This window comes from Drosophila pseudoobscura, chromosome X, assembly GCF_009870125.1.
Source record: "Drosophila pseudoobscura strain MV-25-SWS-2005 chromosome X, UCI_Dpse_MV25, whole genome shotgun sequence".
NCBI lineage: Eukaryota > Metazoa > Arthropoda > Insecta > Diptera > Drosophilidae > Drosophila > Drosophila pseudoobscura.
Window position 1 is genome coordinate 62,557,169 of NC_046683.1, and position 14,943 is coordinate 62,572,111.

The window sequence follows — 14,943 nt, forward strand, 5'->3', positions numbered from 1 at the left end:
AGCAGGGATGCGGAACATCGTCATCCATAATAAGCAAATTACAGAGATACTCTGCCAGTCCCAGTGCCCCTCACCCCCTCATACAAGGCATTCGCTGTCACGCGTCATTTTCAAACGAGTATATGGGGGGAGTATATCCTACAGTTGGGGGCATAAATATATAGAACACAATTTATATATGCATCTAGTTAAAGTTTTTTTTTTTCTACTTTTCTACTTTTGGGCTCGTGGGTGGGTATCGCAGGGCATGGCAGAGAATGGCAGGCACGTTCAGGATGATGACTGCAATTGTCACGCCTTTTCTTCCTCTTACTGCTGCTCTCTCTCTCTCTATCCCTATCTCTATACGTGTGTGTGAGATTATTTACATACATATCTACATATGTATGGGGGGTGGAGAGTACGCGGTTTGCCCTCGTTGCAAATGCAAAACAAAATAAAAAAATGAGTAAGCCAAGCCAGATAAATAAAAAGAATACAACAAGAGAGAAACACAGCGGAGAATAAGAAGCAACACTAGACAGAGACGAAAACTCACAAAAAGATGCAGAAGAAGAAGTCAATGCCAGTGGCAGGCAGGCCCTTCCTTTTTATCCATGCAAAATGGTCCTCGGCATGAATTTTAAATCTAAAAAAACTAGCTTAGAGCATTAGACTATAGGCGATCTAGGCTGATCAAATCTTGTTAACTTATCAAACCAACTTACTGCCCAAGAAGCTGTCCACGAATATCGCCTGGGACTACACTTTAAAGGATTTCTAAAAGACATGCTTAGTCAACGATTTGGCATCGTATGGAACGGAGATGATGCATTTTTGACAGCTGCATATCACCATAATTTTTGGTCAAGCTAGGAAACCAAGCAATGTATGGATTTCTGTATGGATGCATACATACATGTATAAATGTACATCCAATAATATTTTTATCAAATTGCATTATTATTTGGAAAGCAAATAGTTCACCTCCGACGCCAATAAAACGATCGATCTGCAAGAATTTTTAAATTTCCGGTCCCCGAGCCAGAGTTCTAAGCCAGCCTTTGTTTGGCATCTCTTGCTCTAGCTCCACCTCCACCCCTTCAACGGCGGTGCCAATTAATTGCACAAGTTTTTTTACTTAACATTTTTGTGCACCCCCAAAAGCAAACTAAAAGTGCAAAAGGAAACTTTTGCGTCCTCGGTTGCACATTTTTCATCTTTTTCCCGCTGTCGTCGGCGAGTTTCCAGAAATGTTCAATAAAAAATTAACGCAGCAGAGGAATTTTTAAAGCACTCCCAAAAACAAAGTCGAGCAAAGGAAATTGTGGCAAAATAGATCTGGGAAAGAGAAAACTTGAAGAAAATCAATAGCAAAATGTGGAGGAGTTTGGCAAAACTTTTGCAATGAAGTGGTTTTGGTTTCGTTTTTTTGTTTTCGGTTTTTTGTTTTTGTTTTTGTTTTTCTCAAGCAGACTCCAAAGCGCTCAAAATATTTTTTCGGTTATACGGGTATACTCGTACCTACGTAATGCGTATTATCATGAAATTGTAATAAATAAATAAATATAGAATACAAGATCAAAAAAGTCCTTTCTATCGCTTACATGGTATACTATATGAGTGTACACGATGAGAATTGTATTTGGTACAGTATAGTGCCTGTTTAGCTTTCCTATGGAAAAACCAAGCTATCAGCGCCATTCCCCCACCCAGTTGGTGGGTCCCTCTCTAACCACAACGGGGTAATGAACTCAATGTGCGGGCCGTGCCCACAGGCTGAGGAGAAGCCCGTCGCAAGAGCGGGAGACAAAAACAAGGAGGTTATTGTCGACCCAGCCACGCCGAATTTTTTACTCACTTCTCAGATGGCTTGAGACTGCTAATGAAGAAACAATGGACAGAGCAGACTATTGAATCTGGTAAGATAATTGCTGTCACGATTGATGTAACGATCTTTTACAATCTGAAATAAGGAAATTTCCTAATACATATGCTTAATCAACTAAAAAGAACAGTTTGGCTCATGATATTATAGTTTTTACATTTAGTTTATAGTTCTAGTTTACCCATACCCAATCAGATAATCAGATGATGGAAAGGTTCCATACCTTCTGGCATGTTTTTTAATTATCCCCAAACTTCCAAAACTCTGTAGGATTAATGTTTGTTATATTTTGTATGCCTAACAAATTTTTCAAATATGTGTGTATATATTCTCAAAAGAAAGAAGACTATCATGTATTATTGTGGACTTTTTTTCTTCAATCCTTCACTATTATTTTACTATAATTAGGGACATTGTAGTAGAGTGGACTACTGTACCCCCATTCCACTAAAGAGTATCCATAACAAGCAGCAGCAGCAGCCGGGAGAGCAAATGGAGCGAGTCGAGCCGGCTACTGTCGCTGCTGCTGCAACCAAACCCTGAGAAGCATGTATTTGTGTGTGAGTGTGTGTGTGTGTGCGTACGTGTGTGTGCGCGGGTTCTGTGGGTGTCAACAATTGCACAGCTGGGAACACACACACAGATGCAGGGCCAAGAAGAAGAAGCAGACGGAGTATAAGAAATAACAGTGAAAAAGAGAGGAAGTCCATTGCCGGACAACTTTAAAAAAAGTTCGCTGAATAATGTCAACACGAGCCAGAAACGTGGTGCAAAAGGAGGGGGAGAAGAGCGTGGGCCGAAAAAGAGTAAAAGTCAATTCTTAAAATGTAATCAACTTTTTACCAAGTGATTTATACTATTTATTTGAAATTTATATGCCCTCAACTTTGAGCCCCAACGCCCAAAGACAGCAGCAGGGACTTGTTGAGATCTAAGTGGACAATGCGTGTGAGTAATGTCTCCTTACAGGTGCAGCGGAGACACAAGAGCAGACAAATAAAAAGAAGCTCTCTTCTAAAGTGGTGTTTAGGACTATCAGTCAGGAATGGAGTATCTCATTCGAAAAAGTTTCTTGAAACGCAGTTTTATAGGAACTTTGTGGTTTTCTATTGCCATTTCCATTCCCACAATTGCGGTTAATCCGTTGGATCCGTTGAACACTCCCATAAAGTGACTCAGCTCTAGCGTCGTTACTAAAAAAAGGTCCATTCGGGCAGAGACTAAAAAGGATTACGGGTTGTCCAACAGAACACTGTCTCCTTAAAGCGTTGAGCGTATTCCAGTACTTGTCACAGATTTCATGGGAAACTAAATTTGGCAATTTGGCGCAAAGAATGAGCTTCACTTTAAAAGAAACCTAGCTTACTTTATCAAACATCATAATCGTAACTTAAAAATTAAAAAGGAAGGAAACTTTTGTGCCAACAAATTAAAAATGTGCAAGAATTCGTTGTGTTTTGAAGATCTTGTAAAAATTCGTTATATTTACTGGGACTATTATTTTCAAACAAAAGCTAGGCGTTTTTTCGAAGCTCACTTTTCTTTTAAATCATAGACACGCACCGGAGGAAATGATACGATTTTGAAGACTCTCCTCAAAGTTGCATCGACACTTGACTCCTGCTTTCAGGAGGAAAAAAAAAAGTCACAGTGAACACAAGATGAACGCGACGGCGACGACAACGTAACTACAGAACTGCAGAACTACAGAAAGATGCGGACGAAAACTCGTAGACCAAGACACGGAGAAGGCGACGAAGAGAACGACGCGCAGGATGAACAACGAGGAATGTGTACAAAGCGGCTACTGCCACACAACTGAGGCGGCAGGATGCCGTGGCAGCATGTTCAACCGGGCGCCTGCGGAACGAAATGGGATTCGGAACAGGCCAAAACACGACTTCGGGTCCAGAGCCGAAGTCGCCACAAAACATCTGTTCGAGAGCGAGATAGCCATACAGAGAGCAAGAGAGATGGGGCTTGACCGAGGGTGGAACTGGGTCTGGGATTGGGCCAAAGGAAAGGGCAGGCAGCCATCAATCCCTCCGCTTTAATGGCTGGCTAACACTAACCTACCGCAAAAAAAAAGACTGAGAGGGAGGGAGCACTCTGGGAAAACTTTTGGCAGCCGAATCGAATCAGCTTAATCAACTTCAGAGTTAATCGAGTTGGAGAAAGAATTTAGTTAGGATGTGGAACCAAACTCCAAGTGCAACTCCAAGCCTTAATCGTAAAGTTTTTCCTTAGTTCTAGTCTTAGTCCAGACCTTAGATCTGGTCCTAGGCCTTAGTTCTAGTCTCCTATTGGCGCCTGCGCCGCAATACGAGTACCAGCTGCAAGGGTACCATAGGAATTGCAGGCCTTGGTTATAAAATAGGCCTACGCGAATCAACATTTAGCAGAGGTGCAGCCGCCAACAAACGCTCTTTGAACCACTGCCAAAAACACGAGATACGACGGTATCATGGGGGGTGTTAAAGGGGTGTGAGGGATTGCCACCTCCCGGCAACGTGGGTGGGAATCGCTGATGCAGCAGCGAAAGAGAATTTAGCGCACAAAACGGAATATCCAAGATAAAAACAAAAGGCCAAATAGCAAAAGCACCTGGCCGTGCCTCGGCTTTTCCCTTTGACACTCTTTCTCTTCTTCACTCTTACCGGCCACATACGTGGCATACATATGTATGTGTGATTTTGTGTGTGTGTGGGTAAAGTAGTAGTATTAGCTTTGAAAGTGGCTTAAATGGAAATGACCAACCGATTAAGACATTCAAAATATTCAAGCTTATAGCATTACCCAGGCTTACTTACAATTTCTAAAGATTTTTCAGCGGTCCCAATGTGTGATGAATGGAACTTGTAGGACAAACATTAAATGCATTTTGTTTTAAATTTATACACAATGTAATATCATTGCTTGTAGTATTCACGGTTTCAATCCATTGTCTGTAGGTTAATTAAATTTCCCCCACATTTACCCACGCATTTTATAGGGCATCCAGTTTTTACTGTTCCAGCTTCACTCTTGCAAATGTAAAATTTTTCTTGTTTTTGAATTATGTACTATTATTATTTTGTACGTGTTGTACTGTGGACTTAATTAACTTGGCCTTCTGTCACTACTGCTGCTGCTATTTCTAGAACCGAAACTGTTTTTATGCCGTGTCATGCCGTGGCATTTAATTGAATTAAAAGTTGGAGCTGCCAATGTCAGTGGAGCACGTCACTTGCTTGATTAATTGCGCTGCCAACAATAACGCTCTCGAAGCAAACCTTAACTTTCATAATCGAGAAGGAAAAGGCGCCAACTGCACGCCACCACCGCGAGGGTGTCCTCCACAAGAAAGGTGAAAATTAGCATGCGCTAAGTAAAGGAGGTAAAATTTCCAAAAACAAGCTAAATATTTACCAAAACGATAAGTTAATTGTTCTTTTTTTTTCTCTCGCTCACACTCTTAAAGCACAAGCTTTCTCCCTTTCTCTGAAAACACACATTTTCGCACGCGACATTTCGTGAACAGGGGAAAATAACTCAGAAGGGGATATATATTATGAGAAGTAACGACCCTTTGATTGCCTTCAAGTGCGGCCGGAAAATTACATTTTTTCGACAATAATTAAGCGGAAAATAGCCGAGACAGAAAAAGAAAAGTCATCAGCATTACGGCAGGGGTTATTGGAGAGTATCAGAAGGGCAGATTGGGCTGCGTAGAGAGGAAAGCCTATTAAGGTAAGGCAGAGTAGACCAAGCGTCCCGAACTGACCTTAGTTGAGGTGAATAGTAACAGCTCAAAAAATAGACGCAGCAGAGACGAGAAGCGACAAACAATCTGATAATAAATATATCTTACAGAGTTTATATTGAACATTTTAATGCATTCTTGCCCTATATTCAAAACTGTAACCTATACACTTTTCCTCTTGTCCCATTTCTTCCTTCTATACACCTGTTTGTTTTCCTGCCAGCTCTCCTACTCCATCTCCTTCCATCTACACTCATTACACATTCGTCCTGATCTCCCAACGCAGCATCATCTTGGAAACTAGAAAAAAAACCTGAGGCCAATACCAAACCTTTCGATCTGTAGCCTTTGACTCAGCCAACGAGTCGTTGTATGGGTAACATGTTTGACACATGTCATTTGAGGTCCAAAACACATCATTTATCTGCTGCTGCTTCCCCTTTCTCAGGAGCAAGGAAAGAAAAAGAAACACTCCGGTGGAGGTACATGGCACCATGTAAAGTAAGACATACATACTCATGATAAGAACCACAAGATAACGTTGAACGTGACGAGCATGCAGAAACAATAACCGACACGCACACTCACGTTGTTTTGCTGTGTTATAAACAACGTCTCAAAAATACACACGAACTGACAGCTAGTGTCAGACATAAAGTGAAAATAAACACAGACATCTACGCGAGAGAGTTTTCCGAAAACCTCGCTAATAACGAACACGGTTTGCCGTTTCTGCCGCTGCCGCTGCCGCTGTAACTGAAATTGTCGGTGGAAAAATGGAGCCACTTCTTTTCTTCTTCTGTATACTCACTTTCCTCCATCCACAGTTTCCCATTTAAATACCGCTTTCACTTTTCATGACTTCATTTTACTTGTCGTTGGCGTCGTCTCGTCGCCTTAACAGCGTTGAAATAAAATAACATTGGGAAAGGGACAGGACAATAAGTAGAAGCGAATGCATGGGAAAAGCGGAGAAAGGCGGAGAAAGGCGAACGTGATACATACAATTTAAAAGTTCCTGCAAAAGGATTACAAAAGACGAAATCCGGCTCAACTTACTCTCCCGGATCTATCTCTCCGTCGCCAATCTCTCTGTCTCTCTCTCTCTCTCTCTCTCTCGCCCAATGCAAACCAAAGTGTAAATAATTTTTCATTTCGTATACGTAACGTGCGACGAGACAGAACGAAGAAGATAAATATAAAGAGTGAAAGAGACAAGTTTACCATAGTATAACCCGCGCGAAGCACGACATCAAAACAAAAGAGAAAAGTGTAAGACCAAAAGTGCAAGACAGATATGTTTTGTTTGCTTCCTTACTTCCGGCTTTTCATACATACATATGTATGTGTGATGGTTGTCAAAGCACCTAGATTCGTTAGCCAAAAACTTAAGCTGGGAAACTTTAGTTTGGCGAAATGGAATCTGGTTTTTGAACACAGTTAAAGGTCCGCACAGTCCCCGAAAACATTGGGGATATACACTAATTAGGACTGTGCTTGAGAATCCTCTTTTCAACCGATTATCATAGAGAGGGTCTCAGGGATAAAAAACTATTTATCGAGCTGAAATTTTCAGGGCGGAATTTTTTGTTTAATATTCCAAATCATACAAAAATACATTTCGATCAGAGCGACATGTACTATATGTATAGCTGCCATAGGAACCAACTGCCAAATATGTGGCTTTTCAACTGTGAGATAAAGTCTGCACCCCTAAACGTTGTCGAGTCAGGCTATAGCATTTTACTTTATTATTTTATACCAATAGGAATATTTTTAAGAACTTTTTACTTCAAAAGTCTTATAAATGTCGGATCTTCATGTAAATCTTGATCCATTATCGCTAAGTAACCGATAAGCGGATCACTCCTTGGGCAACGGTGTAGGAAGACACAACAAAATCAGCACTCTCTGAGTAATACCAAGTCATCCCTTTAAGACAATTATTGTGCTCTCTTCATCTTTTTCCTTGGATCCTCTTTAAGCGAGTCGTCTCTCCCCCTATGCACCATCACACAGCAGTTGCATATCTCAATTCAATTTAACATAATTTTCATTGCATATTGACGTAGAAATAAATACTATCTAATTCCCATTTAATTTCCATGCCTGTCTGCCTTATACATATGTACGTTTGCACTTTAAAATATTGCACATACTCAGGTTTCCACTTTAAGAAACCCAATGTCAATCTGTGTAAATAAAATGATGGACTGGGCAGAGGGAGTGAAGGGTTTAATCATTTATCACCTACCCATTGCCTACGTTTCACGAACCAAGATATAAATAAATATCTGTCAAATGTGGAGCTTTTTCACCCGGTACTCATATTTACGAAAATCACAGCAAAATGGCCAGATGGTGAAGCAGCAGCTATGTTCGCACAAGATGCATACACATCTGGATACACTTGTAGAGAGTATTGTGGTTTACATAAGAAGAAGCTTATTATGTAGCTCAGTTAGGAAAAACAAAATCAATTGCGAAGATAATACACTAAAAGCCTTTCAAAATTCTTTATGATATATAAGAATATGCAATACGAATACTACAACATTTAGCTTCTCAGAGGAACTGTTGGACTTGAAAGGGTATTTCAAGACTCGGGGACTGATCTTCCTCCTGCTGCCAGTTACAACAACAGGAATAAATATGGTTGCCCGCCTGATTGGGCAACATCTGATAGGAAAGTCGCTTGGGTTGGGTTTCGGTTATGGCGTTTATATGCCACACCAGTAATACCTGATAAACATCAACAACAACAACAACGACAACAAACCGCAACAGTAACAGCTGGAAATGACAAGAATGCAGAATGCATGAAATGATTATCACAGAAATTTGTTGAACATGTAGCTTCGGTAAGCCGGTAGGGGCAATGTTGTTCATTGTGTCTGCTTTTTTTCTACAATGCTCGTAATATACTTCATGCAAGTGCTCGGAATGACAGCTAGTGTCTCTTTATCAGTGCCCGGTGGTGTCAGTATCATGTAACATGTTGAAGGAGGAAATCGGGCTGTCATTGACCTGGGCATATTTTAATCCCTGTTGGCAAACTTAGTTTACATCCAATCATAAATAGAAAATGACTCCAAGAAACGAGAGGAGGAAAATAAGCAGATAAATAAAAAAAATGCCTACAGAAGAACAAGAAGCGTAGCTAGGCTAAGGGGAATGCTCAAAGAGGGGAAGAAATATTAGATATTGTAGGCCTGCCAGGACACATTAACTTTGCAACAGCCATGTAGGACATGGACAGAGGATAGCGGAGGCCGAGTCAAAACTGGTCAGAGTCGGAGTCCTGTTGAGCTGAGCAGGCAAGAAAATTATCTGGCTAAAAGCCAACAGAATTATGCACACACATATGTATGTAGGACAGGGCAAGGAAGTCACACAGAGCAGGACGTGTCAGTGGCAGGACACAGGACATGCTGAATGCAGGTTTCGCGTCGGCGGCTCAGGGCCCTCGGCTTGGACTTGGGATTACGTTCAGGCTCGCTTTCGCACATAAAAATATAACCACAATTAGGATAAGCGATGCTAAAGTGCTGCAAAGTGCTGGCGGCGCTTAGTATGAACCAACAGTAGGGTAGGCACGGCAAAAAAAAAGTACGAGCCGGAATGGAAAACAGCAATTCGCGATCCGCTCACCTTCTCCTTCGCACTCTCCGTCTCCGGCAGGGCAAAGCTCGAAAATTGCAGCCTAGTTTTTGGTCGAACACCAGCGACTAGTGGTAGAAAAAAGGAGGGGCTAAAGTTAGAGCGGCGGGTACTGAAATTAACAGTAAGCTACCAACAGGGAACGTACCCAGGGATGGTGGCTAAGAGAGAGAGAGAGAGAGAGAGAGCTTTGGGAACCAGAACATAAAGTTCATCTGTAAAGGCTCGGAACCAACAATCAGTAATCTTACATAAATTGCCCTATTTATAGTATTTACCTCTGACTAAGGCATGTAACTATTTTAATTTTAATACTTGAGAAAGAATGAATATTTCCTCTTTAAGTTGAGAGAGGACCCATATTTAAAGAGATTCTTAATCCATGTTTATTCACATAAAAACTAGGGGGCAAGCCCCCGGCAAACTCACTTCGCTCGTGAACAAACCCACGGATCACTCTTGATTAAGAACTTCCTTTTGTTTCTCCATCCCTGGTTTCCAATGGACATTGCACTTTCACACCCCCATGCCCTCTTCTTCACCCATTGTCACCTTCACCGTCCCTGTTCCTGTCCCTGATTCTGTCTCGAAGCTGTCTCTTGCCCTTCGGTCCTTTCGGGCCTATTAGCCTTAATGGGACTTTTGCATGCTTCACTACAACAACTCGCGCTTGCTGGCTGCTGACTATTCCGACTACTCCTCTGCCAGTCCTGAGCTCTGTTCCATCGTCTGTTCCATCCATTCCTGGTGCCAGTGCCGGGCTTGCTTTTTTATTTAGAAGCTCAACTCGCGCAATGGCCTTTGGTCTGGTGTGGTCTGGTCTGGTCACTTTTTGCACGTCTCTGCAGTTTTCAATTATTTATGGTTTGTGGACGCTCTTGGATTAAAACTGCCTAAATATTTCCCAAGAAAGCCACGTTCAGGCTGTGGGCTCTGACCAGGGCAGACAACCAAATTGCCTTATCGAAATATGGCCCCCACTTCATATGAGTCAATCTCCTGTCCAGACCCCGGCTCTGGCTCCAACAGCGATTCCTGCCTCCTGCCTAATGTCTGTTTATGTAAAACAGCCTAACACGCTTTCGAAATTGCTTCATTCCAAAACTAAATGTTAAGTACTTTTGGCCCTGGGCGTCGGGCTAAGCAGGAATGTGGAACATAATGACTAAATTACAATTTAAATATTGGTTAAATGTAGCTCCTTTGTTTGTTTATAGAGCGTGCCTAAGCACTCAAAGAAAGCTTAAGGACTTAAATATGAACTCTAAGACATATTTTTCATGGTTAGATAGCTCCATAGATCCATCAGTGCAATTGTCGACTCAACCATTGAGGTTGTGTTATTGCTCTAAATAATTCCATTCCAATTTTATGAGACATTATGTTTAGATCCATTCTTGCATCATTTCTTTTTAGTCAATTTGAAATAAATATGGCGTTGAAAGATGCGTCAGTGCACTGTGAATGTGCTGCTAATACAGCCATGATACCTATCCCTCCTCAGAACCTATAGATGTAGGCAAACATCATCGATGAGCAGAATTTTCTACCATTTTCCCATCAATAGATCGCATTGAAAGGAGCGATCACTGAAGACCACCTGAGGGAGGACCCTCGTATTAAAGTGTTCAGGTAACAAATAATTGCGCACCAAATGTATTGAAAAAAGCGGTACGAACCCAACAAAAACTAAACGAACTGAACTGAACCGAACCGAAGGAAATGATGGTTGAAGGTATATGGTGATGCTGAAGAGGCTTTCTACCACCATCAGCAGCCAGAAACCAAAATATTCATGAACACAACAGCCTCATAAATAAATTGCAGTCCCAGCAGCTCCTCCATCCATACCCCAGTATCCTCATCGTCATCCTGGTTGTCGTCTGCTGATGCTGATGCAGCTCTGCTCCTTTCTCTGGTAGTGGTGATGGTGCCTGCCACTAAAGCGGAGCACAAAGTGGCTTGGGGATCGGCGCGAAAAACTTGAAAATATGCTAACATAATGCAGGACCCATCAGACACTGCAGCAGCCAGTGCTCTGGGAGCGCCATGGTTTTATGATGCTTCGATTTCGTGGAATTAGCAATGAGGCAAGAACTGCAACTGGAAGCCTTGCCACTGCCAATATTTATTTGCCAGGAGCGAATTTTTAATATGACCTGGGGACGTCCGGTGTGGGTATAGCAGGGGAAAGTGCAGATCAAAGGTGAGTGCCGAATGCATCATGCAGCCGCCATTTGAGTGCAGCCTCTGAATTATTTGCCAGAGCAGGACGAGAAACAAGACGAGAGAATAATTATGTGGCAAATGCGGAATACTCATAAATAATGCAGACAAAGCTAGAAGAAATGCTGATGAGCAATGATTTTCCTTTCACTTGTCTGCCTCTCCAAAAAATCTGGTGAAAATGGTGCCAGATTTCAATGAAAAATTGATTAGAAAGTCGTAGCCTTTTCCTGCTTCAAATTGAATAAGAGCTGAGGTGTAATATCTACTTTAATTAATTTAAGGCAGTGTCAATTCAGAGAATCGGAAGCAATTTGCCAAACTTACATGTATCCGCCATTTTCTTTGCTGGGGGAGGGAGGAAAAGTTGGCGACATAAAGTAAGGAAATAAATTATTTCAAGAATCAATTACAAGTAATAGCATAAACCACTTGGAAATCAATTCAATTCACTTGAAAGCGCACAGAGCAACCCAGACGCCGCAGAGGGCGGCCAGAGGCATCCATATCCATTTATCCGTTCAGGTCTCAGTGTCCTCTCTCCGTCCAGGTTTCTGTGTGCTCTCAGATTGGTTTGCCGTGCACACACTCGTCTCTGAATGCAGGTATGTGTGTATGCATCCCTAGCATATGTAACGATTTAAGATAATGCATAATTGATTGTAATGCCTCGGCAAGCCGATTTCGGTTTGCATAATCACAAGGCCAAGCAAAGCAAAGGAGTCGACGAGGAGCCTTCCCCCTCTCATGCTTGACAAATTAGCAAGGTAATGTTCGGATAGGTAACGAGAAGTCGGTATGCTTTCCATTGTAATTTCCGCAGCGGTTAACAGAGCTAACATATGAAATCGGATTCACAGCTTAACTGGGAGGACATTCCTCGAATTGATCTCCACATAAAAATCGTACCATTCCCTCCAGTTCCCGTACCATTCCTGCATATATCCTCAAAGGATCTCTCGTCACTAGATTTTTTGAGCACTTTTGTATTTATGAAATGCATAAACAACGACGACAACAGCTCAACAATAACTCCACTCTGTTGTGCGGCGAGTGACAAATGTGAAAGTTTTCATTTCTATGGCCTGAAGAGACCTGCGGAGGTGGAGAGATGGAGTTTTGGAGACCCGGAAAGTCACTGAGTTATTTAAGCTAAACATGAATGGCCAGCAGGCAGATGGGAACGGATAGGTAGAATATAGAGAATAGAGACGGGCACAGCAGAGACAAATATACACAAAATTCAGTGACAAACAGCAAGGTAGAAACGTATTACGACTAAGAGATACTCCTAAAGCAACAAAGTTTAGAATGTATCCTATGTATGTGTATTTGTCCTATTTTTCGAGTATTTTGACAATCTTTTTGCCATTCTATTGTGTAAACCATTATTTTGAATGAGAGCCCCTCATATCTTTTCAATTGCGGATACCACATCTTATTTTAGTTAAATTTTTGAAAGTGCAAAAATGTGTGGCAGAGATCTTAATTGCAACATAGGAAAAAACTCTGCCAGTCACATACCTTCCCATAAATGTAGCCCATCCCTGCTTAAATTCTGCCATGCACCGGGTATAAAAATGTTGTCTGTTGCTGGGCAAACAACGAAGAGAGGCTAGAGCTTGAATGGAGTTTGGGTCTGGGACAGGGGAAAAAGGCATGAGAGCAATTTGAATGGCAGACAGAAATGTGCAAATGTCAACTGGTTGCAATTTGACTAAACGCATGCACAAACACACGTACAGGGGGACAGACACACACACACTTACTCGTATATAGAGGAATCTGGCAATATATTCACACATAAACAGAAAAATGTTAGCAGGAAAATTACGAGCAGAGAGAGATGAATTCAAAGGGGGCTCAGCAGTGGCCATTTAATTTGTTTATTAACTTGGTTTCAAATTTAATGCCTAATGAGAAAGTCTGGGCATGAAGTTCAGCATGGCATCGCATCATCAAGCCGCAGAGTCCGCTGCCTCCGTCTGCCTCTAAAACGTGAGCCACCGAGAACTTCTCCCAGCTGTAGGACTCCAGATGCTGTGTCCGGATCTCCGCAGTTTACTGGGCAGAGAAACCGCAACAACAATGTGGCAAGTGCTTTAGATGCAACGGACGATAGGGTCCGCCTTGTCGTACAACAGTGAGTGGCAAGTGCGGGTACATTGGGTCTCAGACTCGGCTTGATAGACGGCATTTATTTTTTACCTCTGAGTTTTGTAGGATGGTTCACGAAACTTATAACCCAAATTTGTCCGCTTGCTTTTTTCTAATTTGACAAAACTTTCAATGTTTTTCGCATTCTTCATATAAAATAGGGGTATCCCATTATATCCTAATTCTTCTAAAAAGTCGCGAAAATCTGGTAATATTTAAATATTTATAATTTTTAATCATATGGAATATGAGGCTTAGGAATAGTCTCTCTCTTATAAAGCATTTCATTGGGTGCTTAATCCAAACTCTGATACATCCAGAGAATTTAGTCAGAAAAATTCAAGCCAAATTGTGGAATACTCTCAAAAAAGCATACGATTGAGGAGATTAACTTTTAAGTATCAGTTTCAGATGAATTTAAAGCAATTCGACGGTTCAGCTCATGACTTCTCCTGGAAATATACAGGTTACTTTCATGTTATCTCATAATTTGAATCATATTTTGCATAAATTTCCATTTGGAAACCAATCCCCTATAGAGCATTTAATCCCGTCTTCTATCCCCACCTTCCATCCATGGCCATTTCTTTTCCGCTTTGCTTGTTTCTGGAGTTGACGGAAATGCAAACGCATAACTTTTGTCAGCTGCAGTCTGTAGCCCATCCTCTTCCTTTCCCTGGATTTCCCCCCACTATCCTTGTGGACCCACAAAATATGCTCAACGCAGTGTAAATTTCTTTTTCTTGTGGTTTAGTTTACTACTCGTCGTCAGAGCTGGCTGTTGCATGGGGCAAGTGGTGGAGGATATGGTGGGGTCGCGCAACTTAATGTGCTGCGCCGAGAGCACTGGCACCGACAGCAGCGTTAGAAGCGATGCCGGAGCATCGAAATTAGAAATTAGTATTCATGCCCCACAGTGTCATTTCCGCGGATGCGTGCGAAAAACTTTTTTCACAAGCCTTTACACAGAGCAGATAGAAAGAGAGAGGGAGCGGTGGACCAGGAGATTGAAATGCGAGCTACAAGAGAGAGCGAGAGAGAGAGAGAGAGAATGAAGGGTGACAGAACATGGCTGATTATGGACTGCAGTGGTTGGATGCATCTGTATGTGTGGGAGACAAGTTCAAAATTGCCAGAGTTCAAGTTGGAAGAGTGCTTAAGAGTGTAGAGGGAGTGGAGTATCTGTGTGGAGTTTTGAGTGCGCGAGTGTTTGCATCTGTGCACAGAGTGTGTGTGTATGAGTGTGAGTGAGTTTATGGCCAAACTTTTGCATATAAATCCTTAATTATGA